General features: G+C 36.2%; 1 pseudogene; it reads left to right on the top strand.

The window, feature by feature from the left end:
* Nucleotides 1-6,300: 6,300 nt before the first annotated feature.
* Nucleotides 6,301-6,788, top strand: LOC111155156 (annotated as a pseudogene).
* The last annotated feature ends 10,365 nt before the right edge of the window (nt 6,789-17,153 follow it).

Below are 17,153 nucleotides of genomic sequence, written 5' to 3' on the forward strand. Positions count from 1 at the left end.
CACCAAGTTTGTAGTAATTTATTACAGCAGCCATAAGATACTAATACAGTGTTTTACAAAATCATATGACCATAGAATACTTAATATCTCCTAGATTTTGTATCCAAATTTGGAACAAAATTTGGGGAGACTGATGGTCTCAGTCCCTCACCTTATTCTCTAAATTAGCCCTGTTCAATAGAGTTTCCTGCACTGATGGATATCATTTATATAGGTGCTATGGTAACCACTAGCTACAGGTAGTTACTGAGCACCTCATTGTGGTTGGTGCAAGTGAAAAAGTGAAATTTAAATTTTATTTTATCATCATTAATTTAAATTTAAATAGCTATATGTCACTACTGGCTAGTGTATTGGACAATACAGCTTTTTTTTTTTAAAGATTTTATTTATTTATTTGACAGAGAGAGACACAGCAAGAGAGGGAACACGAGCAGAGGGAGTGGGAGAGGGAGAAGCAGGATTCCTGTCGAGCAGGGAGCCCAACACAGGGCTTGATCCCAGGACCCTGGGGTCATGACCTGAGCCAAAAGCAGGCGCTTAATGACTGACTTACCCAGCCACCCCTGGACAATACAGTTTTAGATCAAAGTTTTCAGATTCAGTTGCTTATAAAGGCCAGTGTATATAAAAATGAGAAGCTTATCTAATATAAATAAGATAACAGTGAAAGACTTACGGCGAATAGCACTGACTCTTGGTCAGTGTTCTAGAAATTGACAATGGAGTGGAAGAAAGGTGTTCTTTAGAGGGTGTACCTTGGCCATAGGGGAGAGAGCTACTCTGCTCCTGCCAGTTATAGCAATGAGGAAACAGATAGTTATTATCAGAAGTAAATTTTCAAGAGAAGCTAGGAATTTGGGTTTTTATCTTAACTACTCAGATCCCTCAAAGTCTCAGATAAAAGCAAACATACCTACGAGGCACATCAGCTGGTATAATTTTAGTTTCAATGCCCTGAGAAAGAATGATGCAGAAAGTTTTTCTTTATTTTAATTCTGAGGCCCTGGCCTAAGGAAGAGATGTGCATATCAGCTGTTGAGTACAGTGGTACAGACTGGGGCACTGTACAAGGACACATATATTGTGAGTCATCATTGACATTGCACAAATGAAGGATGCATGCAATTATTCAGATAATTTTTTGGCAAATAGTGGTAAAGTAATTTGTTCTAAGAAAGTCAGCACATTATGACAATTTTCCAGTAGATGGAAATAAATTACCTTGAAAACAAGAATTTTTTATTTATTTTTATATTGCTGTATGTGGGCAATATAAAATGTGGGCAAGTCTGATAAGGAGAGATTCAAAGGAGAATATCTGGGAAGGCTGCCTATCAGATAAAATTCAACTTTATGAATCTACTATTTATAAACTCTGACCTTTTTTTTCTTATACATTCATTAAAAGAAAAGATCTGGGGGCAACTGGGTAACTTAGTTCATTAAGTGTCTGCCTTCAGCTCAGGTCGTGATCCCAGGGTTCTGGGTTTGAGTCCTGTGTCAGACTCCCTGCTCAGTGAGGAGCCTACTTCTCCCTCTCCCTTTGCCCCTTCTCCTGCTTGTGCTCTTTCTTTCTCTCTTCATCCCTCCCCCTCAAATAAATACATAGAATCTTAAAAAAAAAAAATCTCAAACTTTCCCAAAGGATGCCAGAACAACTTATACCAGCTGAGTATTCCTGCTATGTTCTCTCAGAGAGCGCTCTGTTTTGCATATCACTGCTCTTCATTGCATTGTCTTTTTAAATTGATTTAAAAATCAATTTCTTCTCTTTATTTCCTTCTCTTTCTTCTTCCTTTTATGGTCCCAGTGCCTGCTAACAGAAAACTCAGAATCTGCTCCATAGTTTCTTGTTGAAAGAATTTTTTTTCCTCTTGTATACCCTGTACAGGTATCCTTTTTCTTTCTAGCTCCACCTGTTTTCTTTTTTTTTTTTTTCCAATCCTTGTTTTTACCTCTCTCTGTCCTCTTTTGCCTCATTTTCTCATTCTCTGCCTTCATCTCTCTGTCCTCACTTCTCTCACATTGTGTCTTTGTCACCTGCTGACTTGTTTCTGTCTCCCTCTCATTCACTTTCCTTTTTCTTTTCTCTCTCATTTCTCACTCTGCTCACTATTTCCAGTTCTGTCTTCGATTGTTCCCTCAAGTGGGGATTTGGAATCCAAAAAATTGAGACAGCAAAAGGTGTGACACATCAACCTTAATTTCCCAGTTGTTTCTTTATCAGGAAGTTTCAGGCTTTTCTTCTTTCCATGATGTGAAAACATGCTGGAGAATGAGTGACAGGTGCTTTCAAATATGAAAATCTTTCTCAAAAGCATCAGGGTGAAGCCACTTGAAAAGTCATTGACCTTCAGCAACAGACATCTCCTGGTGGCAGCTTCCCTCTTCTCTTTCTTTCTTTTATTTGAGAAAACAAGCTGGAAGCATCAAGGTGGAATTTGCTGAAGCAAATGAGAATCAAAGAGCTGCCTATTATAGTTTCCATGGAGTCCACTCTTGGTTCAGAAGAAGTGGTGAGCCCGGCATTCAGAGAGATTACTGTGCTTCTAACATCACACCAACAGCACTGGAGAAAATAGTTGGGCCAAAGAGTTGTAAATGAAGAAAGGGAACTGGCTGTGCCTTGCTTTCTTTCTTGCATTGCTTTCAGAGGCTCAGCTGTGAAGAAGCAGAGCTGCCATTCTGCCTCAGACAGCCTACTTTGCTTTAAATTATTCTGGACTGGGTCACATGGGCCAGTAACAGGTGTTCAAGTGAAAGGCTTTACTTAGTTTCTTTTTGCAATGATTCAGAAGCAGAATTATTTATTTATTTACTTACTTACTTATTTACTTATAGAAATATTTTTTAAAAGCAAAATTTCTTTATTTTCAATTAAGCACCTGTTATTGTGTGATCAGATGTATACTTGGTGGACTCAGATGTATGGGTGACAGTGACATTAATAATTAGGAAGTCCCAGAGTCCCTTTTTTTCTGGTGAATTACGTAGAAATCAGCTAGTCATACCAACTGGACTTGATAGAAAGTTTGTTTTCAGGAGATGGGTAACACCAAAATCTTTTGCTTTCCCATATATTACAAAAGGAACCAGTTTATGGACCAGCTTTAAGACTTCTCATTTAAATCACAACTGAGTTCAACAAGAGCATCTTTCTGCTGGCCACTTTCTGAAGCTGGTCCCCGATTTCCGTATAACCAGTCAAAATGACTTCTTTCGTATGAGTGACTGACTCATTTCCCTTGTATATATACCACATCTTCTTTACCCATTCATCTTGAGCTGCTATTTGGCTATTGTAAATAATACTGCAATAAACAGGGATGCATATACCTATTTTTCCCCCATCACACATACATTTTTTTATATTGGACAAACTAAACTTTTTTTCTTCATTCTTAATTGTTTTGCAGGGTTTTTTTTTTTTAAAGATTTTACTTATTTATTTGACAGACAGAGATCACAAGTAGGCAGAGAGGCAGGCAGAGGGAGAGAGGGGGAGAAGCAGGCTTCTCGCTGAGCAGAGAGCCCGATACGGGGCTTGATCCCAGGACCCTGGGATCAGACCTGAGCCGAAGGCAGAGGCTTTAACCCACTGAGCCACCCAGGCGCCCCAATTGTTTTGCAGTTTTATTCACATTCCAATTAGTTGTCATATACTCTAATATTGGTTTCAGGTGTATGATATAGTGTTTAAACACTTCCATATAACATCCTGTGCTCATCTCAACTGTACTCCTTAATCCCCATCACCTATTTGCCCCATTCCCACCACCTACCTCCCCTCTGGTAACCATCAGTTTGTTCTCTATAGTTAAATGTCTATGTTTTGGTTTTCCTCTCTCTCTTTTTCCTTTTGGTCAATGTTTATTTCTTAAATTCTACATATGAATGAAATCATATGGTATTTGTCTTTCTTTGATTGACTTATTTCATTAGCATTATACTCTCTAGCTCCATCCAAGTTGCAAATGGAAAGATTTCCCTCTTTTTTATGGCTGAGTAATATTCCATTATATAGATAGATATCTAGATATCTATCTATCTATCTAGATATATATATATATATATATATATATATATATATATACCTTATCTTGCTTGTCCATTCATCAGTCAGTGGACCTTTGGGCTGCTTCCATAATTTGGCTGTTATAGATAATGCTGTATAAACATTGGTGTGTGTGTATCCCTTTGAAGAGTATTATTGTATTCTTCATGTAAATACCTAGTAGTGCAATTGCTGGATCATAGGATAGTTGTATTTTTAACTTTTTGAGGAAATTCCATACTGTTTTTTCCAGAGTGACAGATCCACTTTGCATTCCCAACAGTACAAGAGGGTTCTCCTTTTCCATATCCTCGTCAGCAACCATTGTTTCTTGTGTTTTTGATTTTTGCCATGCTGACAGGTGTGAGGTGATAATTCTGTTTAGTTTTGATTTACAAAACTGATCATGATAAGTGATGTTGAGCATCTTTTCATGTTGGCCATCTATGTCTTCTTTGGAAAAATGTCTATTCATGTGTTCTGCCCATTTTTTCCCATTTTATTTTATTTTATTTCTTTTCAGTGTTCCAGCATTCATTGTTTATGCACCACACCCAGTGCTCCATGCAATACATGTCCTCCATGATACTCACCACCAGGCTCACCCAACCCCATGCTCCCTCCCCTCCAAAACCCTCAGTTTGTTTCTCAGAGTCCACAGTCTCTCATGGTTTGTCTCCCCTTCTGATTTCCCCCAAATCACTTCTCATTTCCATCTCCCAATGTCTTCCATGTTATTCCTTATGCTCCATAAGTAAGTGAAACCATATGATACTTGGCTCTCTCTGCTTGACTTATTTCACTCAGCATAATCTCCTCCAGTCCTGTCCATGTTGATACAAAAGTGGGGGTACTCATCCTTTCTGATGGAGGCATAATACTCCATTGTATATATGGACCACATCTTCCTTATCCATTCATCCATTGAAGGGCATCTTGGTTCTTTCCAGAGTTTGGTGACTGTAGCCATTGCTGTTATGAACATTGGGGTACAGATGGCCCTTCTTTTCACTACATCTGTATCTTTGGGGTAAATACCCAGTAGTGCAAATGCAGGATCACAGGGAAGCTCTCTTTTTCATTTCTTAAGGAATCTCCACGCTGTTTTCCAAAGTGGCTGCATGAACTTGCATTCCCACTGACAGTGTAAGAGGGTTCCCCTTTCTTCACATCCTCTTCAACACATGTTGCTTACTGTCTGCCTATTTTTAATTAGATTATTCATTTTTGGGGTGTTGAGTTTTATAAGTTCTTCATAGATTTTTGATACTAACCCTTTATCAGATATGACATTTGCAAATACCTTCTCCCATTCCGTAGGTTGCTTTTAGTTTTGTTGATTGTTTCCTTCACTGAGCAGAAGCTTTTTATTTTAATGTAGTCCCAATAGTTTATTTTTACCTTTATTTCCCTTGCCTCAGGAGACATATCTAGAAAAAATTTCTGTTATGGCTGATGTCAGAGACATTCTGCCTATTCTCTCTTCTAGGGTTTTTATGGTTTCAGGTCTCACATTTAAGTCCTTAATCCATTTTGAGTTTATTTTATATTTTTTATTTTTATTTTATTTATTTATTTATTTTTTAATTCAATTTCATTTTTTAATTTTTATTTTATGTTTATTTTATTTTTTTAAATTAAAACTTTGACTTACAGTTGATTGAACAAAACTGAAGACTCAGTAGGTAAATACATATGCTCTCCCTTGCTCTTTCTGCTTCAATCTTACTGGCCTTTTTTATTCTCCTGAATTCCTCACATTCTTCCTGTTCTTTATTTTTCACAGAATGCTCCTTTTTATCGTCTTCAAGTTCTTCACTTTTACTTGTCACTCAGCTCTCCTTAGGTGTCACTCCCTTTGGGAAACCATCACTGGTTTTCTGACTATTAGAACATTACAAAAACCTTCCAAATATTGGATTTCACCCATGTAGGAAATACACTTTTCCATGTATTTCTCCTGGTTGTGATTTAATATTTGTGTGACTATTTGATTAATATCTGTCTCTCCTACCAATCTGTATGCTCCAGCGATACAGGGACTGATTTGGATTACTTTCATCTAGTGTTTGGTAATGAACTTACTACATGGTAAGGGTTCAATAGTGAGTAAATGGATGAATGAAAAACAGGACCAGAGCATCCCCGCATGTGTGCACTTTATCTGGGTGCACCTGGTCCGCCTGAGAACCCCTAGGCACCAACCCTAGTCCCCCTAGTGGTCTCATTTCCACTCCAACATGATGAAAGACACTATCAGGAACCAGGAGAAACTCACCAAACTGCAAGTACAAGTGCACATTTGTGGGAAAGGAACTACTCATGGAAAGAAGAAGGTGGTTCACAGAATGGCTAAAGCAGATGACAGAAAACTTCAGTTCTCCTTAAAGAAGTTAGGGGTAAACAACACCTCTGATATTGAAGAAGTGCATATGTTCACAAACCAAGGAATAGAGATCCACTTTAACAACCTAAAAGTACAGGCATTGCTGGCCACAAACATTTTCACCATTACAGGTTATGCTGAGACAAACAGCTGACAAAAATGCTACCAAGCATCTTCAACCAACTTGCTGCAGACAGTCTGACTAGTTTAAGAAGACTAGTGGAAGCTCTGCCCAAATAATCCGTGGGTGGAAAAGCCCCAGTTGCTACTGGAGAGAATGATGATGATAAAGTTCCAGAACTTGTGGAGCATTTTGATGAGCCTTCCAAGAATGAAGCAAACTGAGTTGTGTCAGATTCTGAAGAAGATAAAACTTGAAGAAGTTCCTGGGAGCTGCTATTTTATATAATGACTGCTTTTCAAGATTTTATTCATGGGTCTGATAAAATCTAGACCTCTAATATTTTTAAGCCCAAGCTCCTTGGACCCTGCAGCTCTTTTCAGTTTTTGCTTCTACACAATTTATTCTTTGCAACTAATTAAGCTGAGGAAACCTGGGAATAAAGTTTGAAACAAGATTGATAAAGTTCTTTGTCTAGGAAAAAGAAAAGAAAAAAAGAAAGACAGGACCATAGCCTGGCAATGTCATTATAGTGAATCAACTTAGCCAGGATCTTTGTTTGTTATTATTTAATAATTACAAGGGAAAATATAGCAAGTAGGTGTAGGCCAGTCAGGCCCAGAAATAGAGACCTCCTTGTAGTGGACACTCCAAGGGCCATTAAAGGTAACTCGCTGGGAGACAAAGGGAAGGGAGATGCCCAGAAAAGGAAAGGTCAGTGACTCCTATGAAATAAACTGAATTCCTACCCATTGATAGGCTCAAGCTGCTACCACTTGAGAGCTTCTAAGCATCTAGAATTTTGTGTATCCAATGTGGATTTTGAAAAGAAAGCAATTATAGCAGCTTGGAGTGCAAACCTCCATGAGAAAGGCTCATAGTGAAAATGGATCAAAGTTTTATGAGAATGGTTCAAAATTTTCTTGCATTCTAAATTCAAGGGCTAATAAATGCAGATGCAAAATATCAGAGATTGTAATGGGAGAATGATGCAAAATCACAACGAAGTTGTAAAATACTCATAACAACAGTGTTGAGGTCAAATGTTCAGAGGCAGCAAGAGGGTGCAGCAACTGTAGCCCCGATAGCTGCATCCTAATTAGACTGTTCCTGTAATAAAGTATTGAACAGAGAGGGAGTCTCCCTTCATTGTCAACTATATTCTGAGTTTGGTTTTTCAGTCTTCCTGTGGACTGCGTGATCTTCCTAATAACCTTCCTGACAACATTCCAAAAATTATTTTATCTTTTTTTCCAGAATCAATTCATATTGCTTGCAAATAAGAAATCTTGTCCTATGAAATGTGGTAGAAAAGATAGGAAAAGACTCTGTTTAGTGGACTCCCTGAATAAACACCAGTCAAACCAAATGCAGTGTCCTGCAATGGCCAGAGGTGGAAAAGTGGGGATAGAGGGAAAGTTGGGATGCTCTTGGCAGATCCGCAGAACCTCAACATGGAGAAATTCCACAACAAAGCCTTTGTGGTGCAAGGTTTCCTCTGTGGCATGGTAATTCTTTTGGAGATAAGTCTTCATGAGACCCAGTAGATTGCTGGTGTGACAAAATTCCTGCTTTCCAAAGTTCGAAGGGATAATCTAACTCAGTGGTTTTTAGTGGGGATGGTTTTACCCCCCAGGAGACATTTGGCAATGTCTAGAGACAATTTTTGATGTCACAACTAAGGGAGAGGGTTGCTACTGACATCTAGTGAGTAGAGGCCAAGGGAGTTACAGAACATCCTACACCACACAGGAAAGCCCCCCCATGACAGAGAATTATTTAGCCAAACTTATCTAGTCAGTGTGTCACTATTGAGAATTCTGGTCTAAATAATGTGACCGAAACTCTTGCTTTTTAGGAAAGTTTTGTATTGGAAAAAAATCTTGCATTGGAAAATGTAAACTTCATATTTTGAGGTAGTATACAGAACTACATTGTCCAGCAGAATAGAAATTAGCTATCAAGCACGTGAAATATGACTAGTCTGAATTGAGATATACATATGTGAAATACACACTGGGTTTCTTAGTTTCAAAAAAATGTAGAATATCTCATTATAATTTAAAAATATTCTTTACATGCTGAAATTATAGTTTTGAAATATTGAATAAAAAATAAGTCATTAAAATTAATTCCTCCTGTTTCATTTTACATTTTTATAAAATGGGTTCCTAGAAAATTTAAGTTACATATGTGGCTCATGTCATAATTCCATTGGACAGCTCTGGCTTAGAAAAGGAGAAGCTAATGAGTTAGAGATTTTGAACAGGAGATATTCTGCTTATTGGAAAAGAACAAAAGCTAAAAGAAATAATATTTCATTTATTCTTTAATTCCTGCACCCAGTAGACATTTTTTTAAAAGTAGTCTCCATTCCCAGTGTGGGGCTTGAAATGATGACCCTTAGATCAAGTCCCGAACTGAGATCAAGAGTCAGATGCTTAACTGATTGAGCCACCCAGGCACCCCTGGTAGACATTTTTGAACACACACTATGTGTTCACTATTTAGCATACTAAAGATCAGTATATCTTCTTTTGTGAAGAACTCATAGCCAAAGTCATAGTCATAGTCAAAGAAGTCAGAGAGTTAATAAAAGGGATTGCAGAAAAAATTTGTATAAAGAGATAAGTGTGATTAGCTACCTAGATAAGCCAGGGAACATAAAGAGGTGATGAACTTTCATTAGGATCTGTCTTTTGACATCTTTGAGTATTATTGGACTATTCCCTATTCTGGGACTTACCGCCTAGAATGTGATCTTTACCTCTCTCTGCTAACATCGTGCCTAACTTGAGCTGAAAAACTGAATCCTCCTGGGAGCATTGTAGCCCAAAGTGATGCCTTGTGATTTTGAACTTTTTAAGGTGTTGATTTGTTGATCTCAATAGGTATTTCATAATAAAGTTCTTTCCATGGCTTTCCTGTCCTATCTCCTTTAATGTACATGAAGTACTGAAACAGAGGCACACAAATGTGCTTATTAAATGCAAGAATGACCATTCAAAGGTCTCATTCAATTAAGTCCTACTTATAATTCTTTCTTGGATTATAGGACAATGCAGTAACACACAGGTTCTGTATTTATTTCTTCACTAAAGGATCTAACTGTGTACTCTGTTCATTCTGGCCCTTTGCACTTCATGTTACTTTTGCACTTTTCCACATTGCCCTTTGCATGGCTAACTCCTTTAGGCTTTAGGTTTCAGTTTCAATGTCACATTCTCTAGTAAGCCATTTCTGACAATTGTCACCATACAAGATTTTGTTCTCCTTCTCCTAAAGCACTGTCTCCTGACAGAGTACTTCTCGCAGTGTACTTTAATGCTGGTTCAGTGTCCCATCTTCTTCATTAGACTATGAGCTCTAAATGGCTTTTTCTATATTTCATTTGTTCACTGTTATGTCCTTGGAATTCAGCCCCAAGTATGACACACAGTATGCTTTAGGTTAGATTCCCCAGAAGCAGTTACCAGGGTGAGGATTTGTGTGTAGATGATTTTATTAGAAAGGGTTCCCAAGAGAAAGAGAGTTGGTGTTGGGGACTGGGGGTGGGGAGGTGGGCTGGGTTGGGAGGATGGGACAGGGAAAGGGCAGAAGCCCAGCAAAGTAATTTCAGGTGATGTCCCACTTGATAAGCAGATGAAGTAAGCCTCAACCTGATCTCCATGAGAGCTCTGGAATCTTACGTCTCCTATTTTTCCCAGCCCAAGTCAGGAGTTATCTTTCCACTAGTCAATCATCGGAAATGACCACTCTTGGGGCACATAAACTTGTAGGCCCTTCTGGTCCTCTGTCCTAGCAGGGAAAGTGGGCAAGTGACTCTCATAGCCCAAGGAAGTTTTATGAAGAGGGTAGCAGGGGCAGGCCATTAAAAGCAAAAGCATAGGTGTTGGAGTAGGGTTGCACAGAAAATGTAAAGGGAATCTGAGAGATCCAGATAGAGCAGAGACAATGTCTCCTCATAGTTAAAAAAAAAATTTTTTTTTGGATGAATAATTTAAAAATCTTTTTTTAGACTGACTAGGAATAGCACAATTAATCCATATCCAAGCAGTTATGTGGATATCTATACTTATTATAATTGACAAAAGTAGCAAATATGGGATTGTGCCTTGCTAATTTTGGAATTAAAGAAATTTATGTATCATTTTATACAGAATGAATGATCAGCAATTGATTGATCTACCAGATTACAGTTTTAAGAAAAGCTTGGATGAACACATTAATTATGAATCTATAATATGTTTTTAAGGGGGAAGTTAGGGTCTTTCAAAAACATTTGTCTAATATTTTAGCTGATTTTAAAGAAAGCTACAATGTTCATCTATAAATCTTCCCTTGATAATACAGTTATAGAACTATTTTGTTTGCCAAACCAGTAGCTGAACCCATTATGGTTTAACTTGTAGATATGACCAGTGTAGAAAATAACCCAGTATAGCAATACTCATAATTAAGACAATTGCAAAAGAAAAAAAAAAGAAAAAAAATTAAAGTGACATGGTATCTTACTCTGATCTCAGGGCTAAATAGAAAAACCTCCTGAATGAAATCTTTGATCAGTATTTTTAAATTTATATGGAAATTATAATGCTTCCCTGAAATTTATGTTATAGTGCTGCACCTGGTATAGGGATCATTATGCATCATGAGAACAGTTCAGTCTCACTAGGATGCTTCTGATGGAGGTTTACACTCCCAGGGTTTGTCTTTAAACCTGAGTGCATTGCAAAGTATAAATCATGTGGTGTTTACTACAGAAAAAAAGTCATAAGGGAATGATCAGTGTAGTGGAGATTGTATAATGAATGATTTCAGATCAAGTACATGATTCTTCCTGTAGTAGGAATCTTATTTTTAACACTTTTCACAGATATCAGCACTGCGCATCATTATCTAGAGCTGTCCTGACTCTAGATTTTCATTTACTGCTTTAACAAAGTAAACTCCTTTTGAAAAATGGAATTTAAAATTGGTATAAATTAAGGGAAAGTAATTCCATCTGGGAGGAATCACCAACATCACCTCATATTTTGCCTTTACCTTTCTACTTCCTCATTAATGAGCAAATAAACTACTTTATCAGAAGAGTGTTGGAGAACACATATTATTAATACATATTCCCTATTTTTTGTGATGTTACATTAATATGGTTGTGGAGAAACATGGCCTATAATAAAATAGGAACATTTACTCACTCCAGGTAAAACTAATGTTATAGTTTTGTGTGAAAAAAATATTAAAATTTGTGTATTTATAGCAATAAAGTAGTTCCTTAATTAAAAAAAAAGGAATGATGAAATGAGGCAATATGAAAGAGGAGCATGTGTGTAGAAAATGAACCAATAGATTTTTTTTAATGAACCAATAGATTTTAAAGATAATTCCAATCAATGAAACAAACTTTAGACTGCATGAAGGTAAAGAATTAGAGGAATGGAAAGGAGTTCTGGATTATCCACTTTGAAAACAACAGAGAGAGAGATGGATATCAAATAGTAAACAGTTGAGAGCTATAGAGATTGTTGATAACTTTACATATATGCTTGCTAAGATTTCTGGAGGAAGAGAATGGAAAGAATTTTGGAGAAACAAGATTTGAAACACTAGTAGCAGTAACAAAGGCAGAGTACTCAGGATGGAAGGGTACTTTAAAAAGGGGCTGGAATAAAAATACCTACTCATACTTGATATTGAAACAGCAGAACACCAGGAGAAAAGGAGATCCTCCTCCCCCTCCCTCTCCCTCTCCTCCCCCTCCCCCCTCCCTCCTCCCCGTCCCTGTCCCCTTCCTCCCACTCCCCCTCTCGCTCCCTCCTCCCCCCCTTCCCGTAGGTATAGTGTTCAAAGTTTCATCAGTTGCGTATAAGAAAAGGAGATTCTTAAAAGCTACCACAGAGAAAGTATAGACTACCTAGAATCAATTAATGAGAGAGCCAACTTCACATCATTAACAAGAGATGCCAAAAACGTTATTAATGGAATCCCTTCAAAATAGTGAGGGAAAATATCTGATGTAAACTTACACTTTTATTTCCAGCTAGATTATCATGAAAGAGGGAGAAGAATGTAGACAGACATTTTAGATATACAACCCTAGGAGAGTTCTCCAGCCATAGTCTCTCACTGAAAGAAATATTAAATTGTTTTCTTCAGAAGGAGAAAGTTAAACTCTGAAGACAGTGAGATACAAGGTTACATATATGAGCACAGAAATTAAATATGAAATTTTGATAGTAGTAATTAACTATTGGACATAATAATAATCCAGAAAAAATATTATGTGTGAATAAAAAGGAAAAGAGTAATATTCTAGGAAGCAATGACAACAGGGGCGCATTGTTTTGTGGAAATTAAAGGGTGTTAAGACTGGCATCATTTTCGAAAGGAAGAAAGGACTCTTGAATGGCTTCAAATTTAGGAAAACAAATACCCAAATTAAGTATGTTCAACAACTTAAGAGTAACTTCCACTTTTCTCCAGCAGAGGGAGAGAAGAAGGAAATATCCAAACATTTATTAATATAACAATAAATTAATTTATTAATAATAAATTAAATTAAATGGCCCAAAACAGAAAGTAGGAGAAAAATAAGTTGGTGAAAAGGGAGTAGCTTACAAACAATATCCCCTCATTCCTCTGTGACAGCCTCAGTTCTTCTCAGTTTTGTCTATGAAGGTATAGAAATAAGAACATGTGATTTCGCATTTCAGCATGTTTTTAATCATCTTGGTAGCTCTTTCTGACTCTGGGCTCTGGGCTAGAGAATCCTCTATGCTCTAGTATCTCTCTATGGTCCTACTCATAAATGCACTGTCAATTTTATTCCTCAGTGGAATCTGAAATTAAGAATAGAGGATGTGGTAGAGGTCTCATATTCTCTTTCATCTGCTTTTCTTTTCCATCTCCACCTCTCCCCCTGGGATCTGCAATCAGTTTCCCAGAGAAGCAATGCCACATAAACATCCTAAGGGGACATATTCTTTGAACTGCAAATCAGGTCTATCTGATAAGTACTGGTTCCTATTGGGAATATGGAATCACATATTCTTACTAGAGGTGAAAACAGAGCAATATTGGGCTTACCATCATCATAAGCTATAGGAAGAAAATAAAGTATATTAACTTATGAATATAAGAGAAAGATAAAATATACCTGATTTTCTAGACAATCAATAAATTTGTGAACCTTGAGCAGCCAGTTATCGAGCCCATATAGAAACATATTTATCCATATATATGACTTTCATCTCATACTATTTAATATCATAAGACTTGATTGAAAAAATTAATATCCTCTTTTCAAACTAGCAAAATTTTAATTCACTTTACTGGTTATAAGATTAGTTATATTTTGGCAGAAAATATGGATAGAACAGAAAAGATTAATAAACATACTACTTGAGACAACACTACTAAAATTCTGGAATAATTTTTTTCTTTCAGTCTTCTACTAAAGTTCTTGAAAAAAATGTTGTTTCTTCTTTTTCTTAAAGAAAATTAATCTTTAGTGGATTTCTGCATTATACTTGGAATCCTCAGTTGAAGATGTTGAAGATGGATGGAGAGATGGATGCATAAATGAATGGAGTCATGAATAAGTGAATAGAATGTGACTGCAGTTCTTTGGGGGAAAATCATGTATTCGAATTCAGGCATCAATCACAGAGACCCTGCCTGGTGCAGAAAGGATGAAATAGAATAAATTATGAAGGTGGATTATGGGTGTAGTAATCTAAATGCTAAGAAATAACAGTGCCCATTTAAAAATGACAACTGCCAATCCCAAATACAGAATTCATACTTTAGGGAAAAAATGGATTGATTTTCAAATGAGTACTAATGTCATCTATGTCATCTTTATGAACTTCAGCCTCTGGAATTAATTACACATGACATAAGCAGGAAATGTATCTATAGAGAGTTTCCCTATCCTGTGATATTACTGTTCATTTTATACTATAAAAGGACACCATTGCACATAATATAAAGGATACTTGAGTTAAGCTGGGCTTCTCAGATGCTTCTCACTTCCCTCCAGCTTCAATTAGATATAATTGATGTATAACATTGCATAAATTTACTATATTCAACATAATGATTTGAAATATGTATATATTACATAATGATTACAATAAGCTTAGTTATTATAGTAGTAACATAATTATTTTTTTTGGTATGTGAGGTGAGAACTTTTAAGTCTTACTCTCAGCACTTTGAAGTATACAAGACAGAATTATCAACTATAGTCACACTATAATCATGAAAATGTGAAAGTGTACATTACATCCCTAGAATTTATTCATCTTACGATGAATGAATTGAATGATACAAAATGAAGTTTGTATCCATTGATGATCTTTACTCATTTCTACCCCACCCACACCTTCCCAACTCTGGCAACCACTGATCTGTTCTCTGTTTTTGTAAGTGTGTCTTTTAGCTTCCACATGTAAGTGAGATTATGAGTATTTGTCTTTCTCTGATTTATTTCACTTAGCATAATGTCCTCAGCTTGCGTCCAGTTTGTTGCAAATGACAGGATTTCCTTTTTTCAGTCTAAATCTTTTCTATTGTATACATATAGCATATATTCATCTGTTGATGGACACTTAAGTTGTTTCTATGTCTTGGCCATTGTAAATGCCATAATAAACATGGAAGTGCAGATATTTCTTTGAGATAATGATTTCATTTTCTATGAATGTATACCTAGAAGTGGGGTTTGCTGTATCATATGGTAGTTCTATTTTTAATTTCCTGAGAAAGTTCCATACTGTTTTCCATCATGGCTGCACCAATTTACATTCTTAACCACAGTGCACAAATGTTTCCTTTTCTATACTCCCTTGCCTCACTTGTTATTTCTTGTCTTTTTGATAATAACTGTTCTAACCAGTGTAAGGTGATATCTCATTGTGATTTTGATTTGCATTTCCCTGATTATGATTAATAATGCCGAGCACCATTTTCTGTATGTGTTGGCCATTTGAATCATTTGAATATCTTGTTTGAAATAATGTCTACTCAGGTCCTTTCTCCATTTCTAAAACAGATTATTTGGGGTTTTTTTTGTTTTTTGTTTTTTGTTTTTTTTTTTTGCTATTGGGTTGTGTAAGTTCCTTATATAAAATGGATGTTAATCCCTAATCAGATGTATGTTTATAAATATTTTCTCCCATTATGGAAGTTGTCTTTTCATTTTTTTTTTTTTTTTTACAATGCAGAACCTTTTTAGTTTGATGTAGCCCCACCCATATATTTTTGCTTTAGTTATTTGATCTTTTGGTGTCACATCCAAAAAATCATTGCCATAGTCAATGTAAAATTGCTTTCTCCGTATGTTTTCTATTAGGATTTTTATTGTTTCAGGTCTTACAGTAAGTATTTAATCTATTTAAGTTATTGAGAACTGGACTGTTTCTATTGATTCTTTTTTGACTCCTTGGTTGTTCAGGAATGTATTATTTAATTTATATAAATCCATGTATTTGTGAATTTTCCAGCTCTCCTTTTGTTACTGACATTTCGTTTCATACCAGTATAGACAGAAAATAGATTTGATATAATTTCTATCCTTTTGAATATGTTGAAACTTGTTTTGTGGTCTTACATATCATCTATCCTAACAAATGTTTAATATGCTTGAGAAAAATGTGTATTCTCTTGCTATTGGATAGAATGTTTGGTATATGTCTCCTAGCTTCAGTATGGTCTATCATATTGTTCAAATCCACTGCTTCCTGACTGATTCTCTGCCTGGATGATCTATCCATTGTTGAGAATATGGTATTCAAGTCCTCAACTTTTATTGCATTGCTGTATATTTCTCCTTTTAGTTCTGTAAGTATTTGCTTTATTTATTTACATGTTCCAGTGTTGGGTTCCAATGTTCCTATAATTACGTAATGACCTCCTTTGTTCCTTTTGTCCACTTTTACCTTAAAGTCTGCATTGTCTGATATAACTCTACATTCTTTTGATTAACATTTGCTTGAAATGTCTTTTTCCATCTCTTTATTTGCAGTCTATGGGTGTCCTTAAAGCTAACTGAGTCTCTTATAGGCAGCATATTGTCGAATCTGTTCTTTTTATCCATTCAGCTCTTCTGTCCTTTGATCGAATAATTTAATCCACTTATATTTAAAATAATTATTGATAGATAATGACTTACTATTGCCAATTTGTTGTTTCTGGCTGCTTTGTAGATTTTTTTTTTTTTTTTTTTGCTTCTTCTCCTGCTGTCTTCCTTTGTGATTCAACAACTTCTTTTAACAAATGCTTTCACTCTATCTTAATCTTCTGAGTATCTATAGCAGGTTTGTCCTTTGTGGTTACCATGAGGTTTACATAAAATAGCTTATATTTATAGTGTCCCCCTTTTTTAAAGATTTTGTTTATTTACTTGACACAGAGAGAGACAGGGATTACAAGCAGGCAGGCAGAAGGGAGAGGAAGAAGTAGACTCCTCACTGAGCAAGGAACCAGATGTGGGACTTGATTACAGGATCCTTGGATCATGACCTGAGCCAAAGGCAGACAGTTAACTGAGCACCTCGGAGCCCCATAATGTCCTATTTTAAACT

The sequence above is a fragment of the Enhydra lutris genome, unplaced genomic scaffold, assembly GCF_002288905.1.
Source record: "Enhydra lutris kenyoni isolate GAN:26980312 unplaced genomic scaffold, ASM228890v2 scaffoldscaffold39, whole genome shotgun sequence".
Classification (NCBI taxonomy): Eukaryota; Metazoa; Chordata; class Mammalia; order Carnivora; family Mustelidae; genus Enhydra; species Enhydra lutris.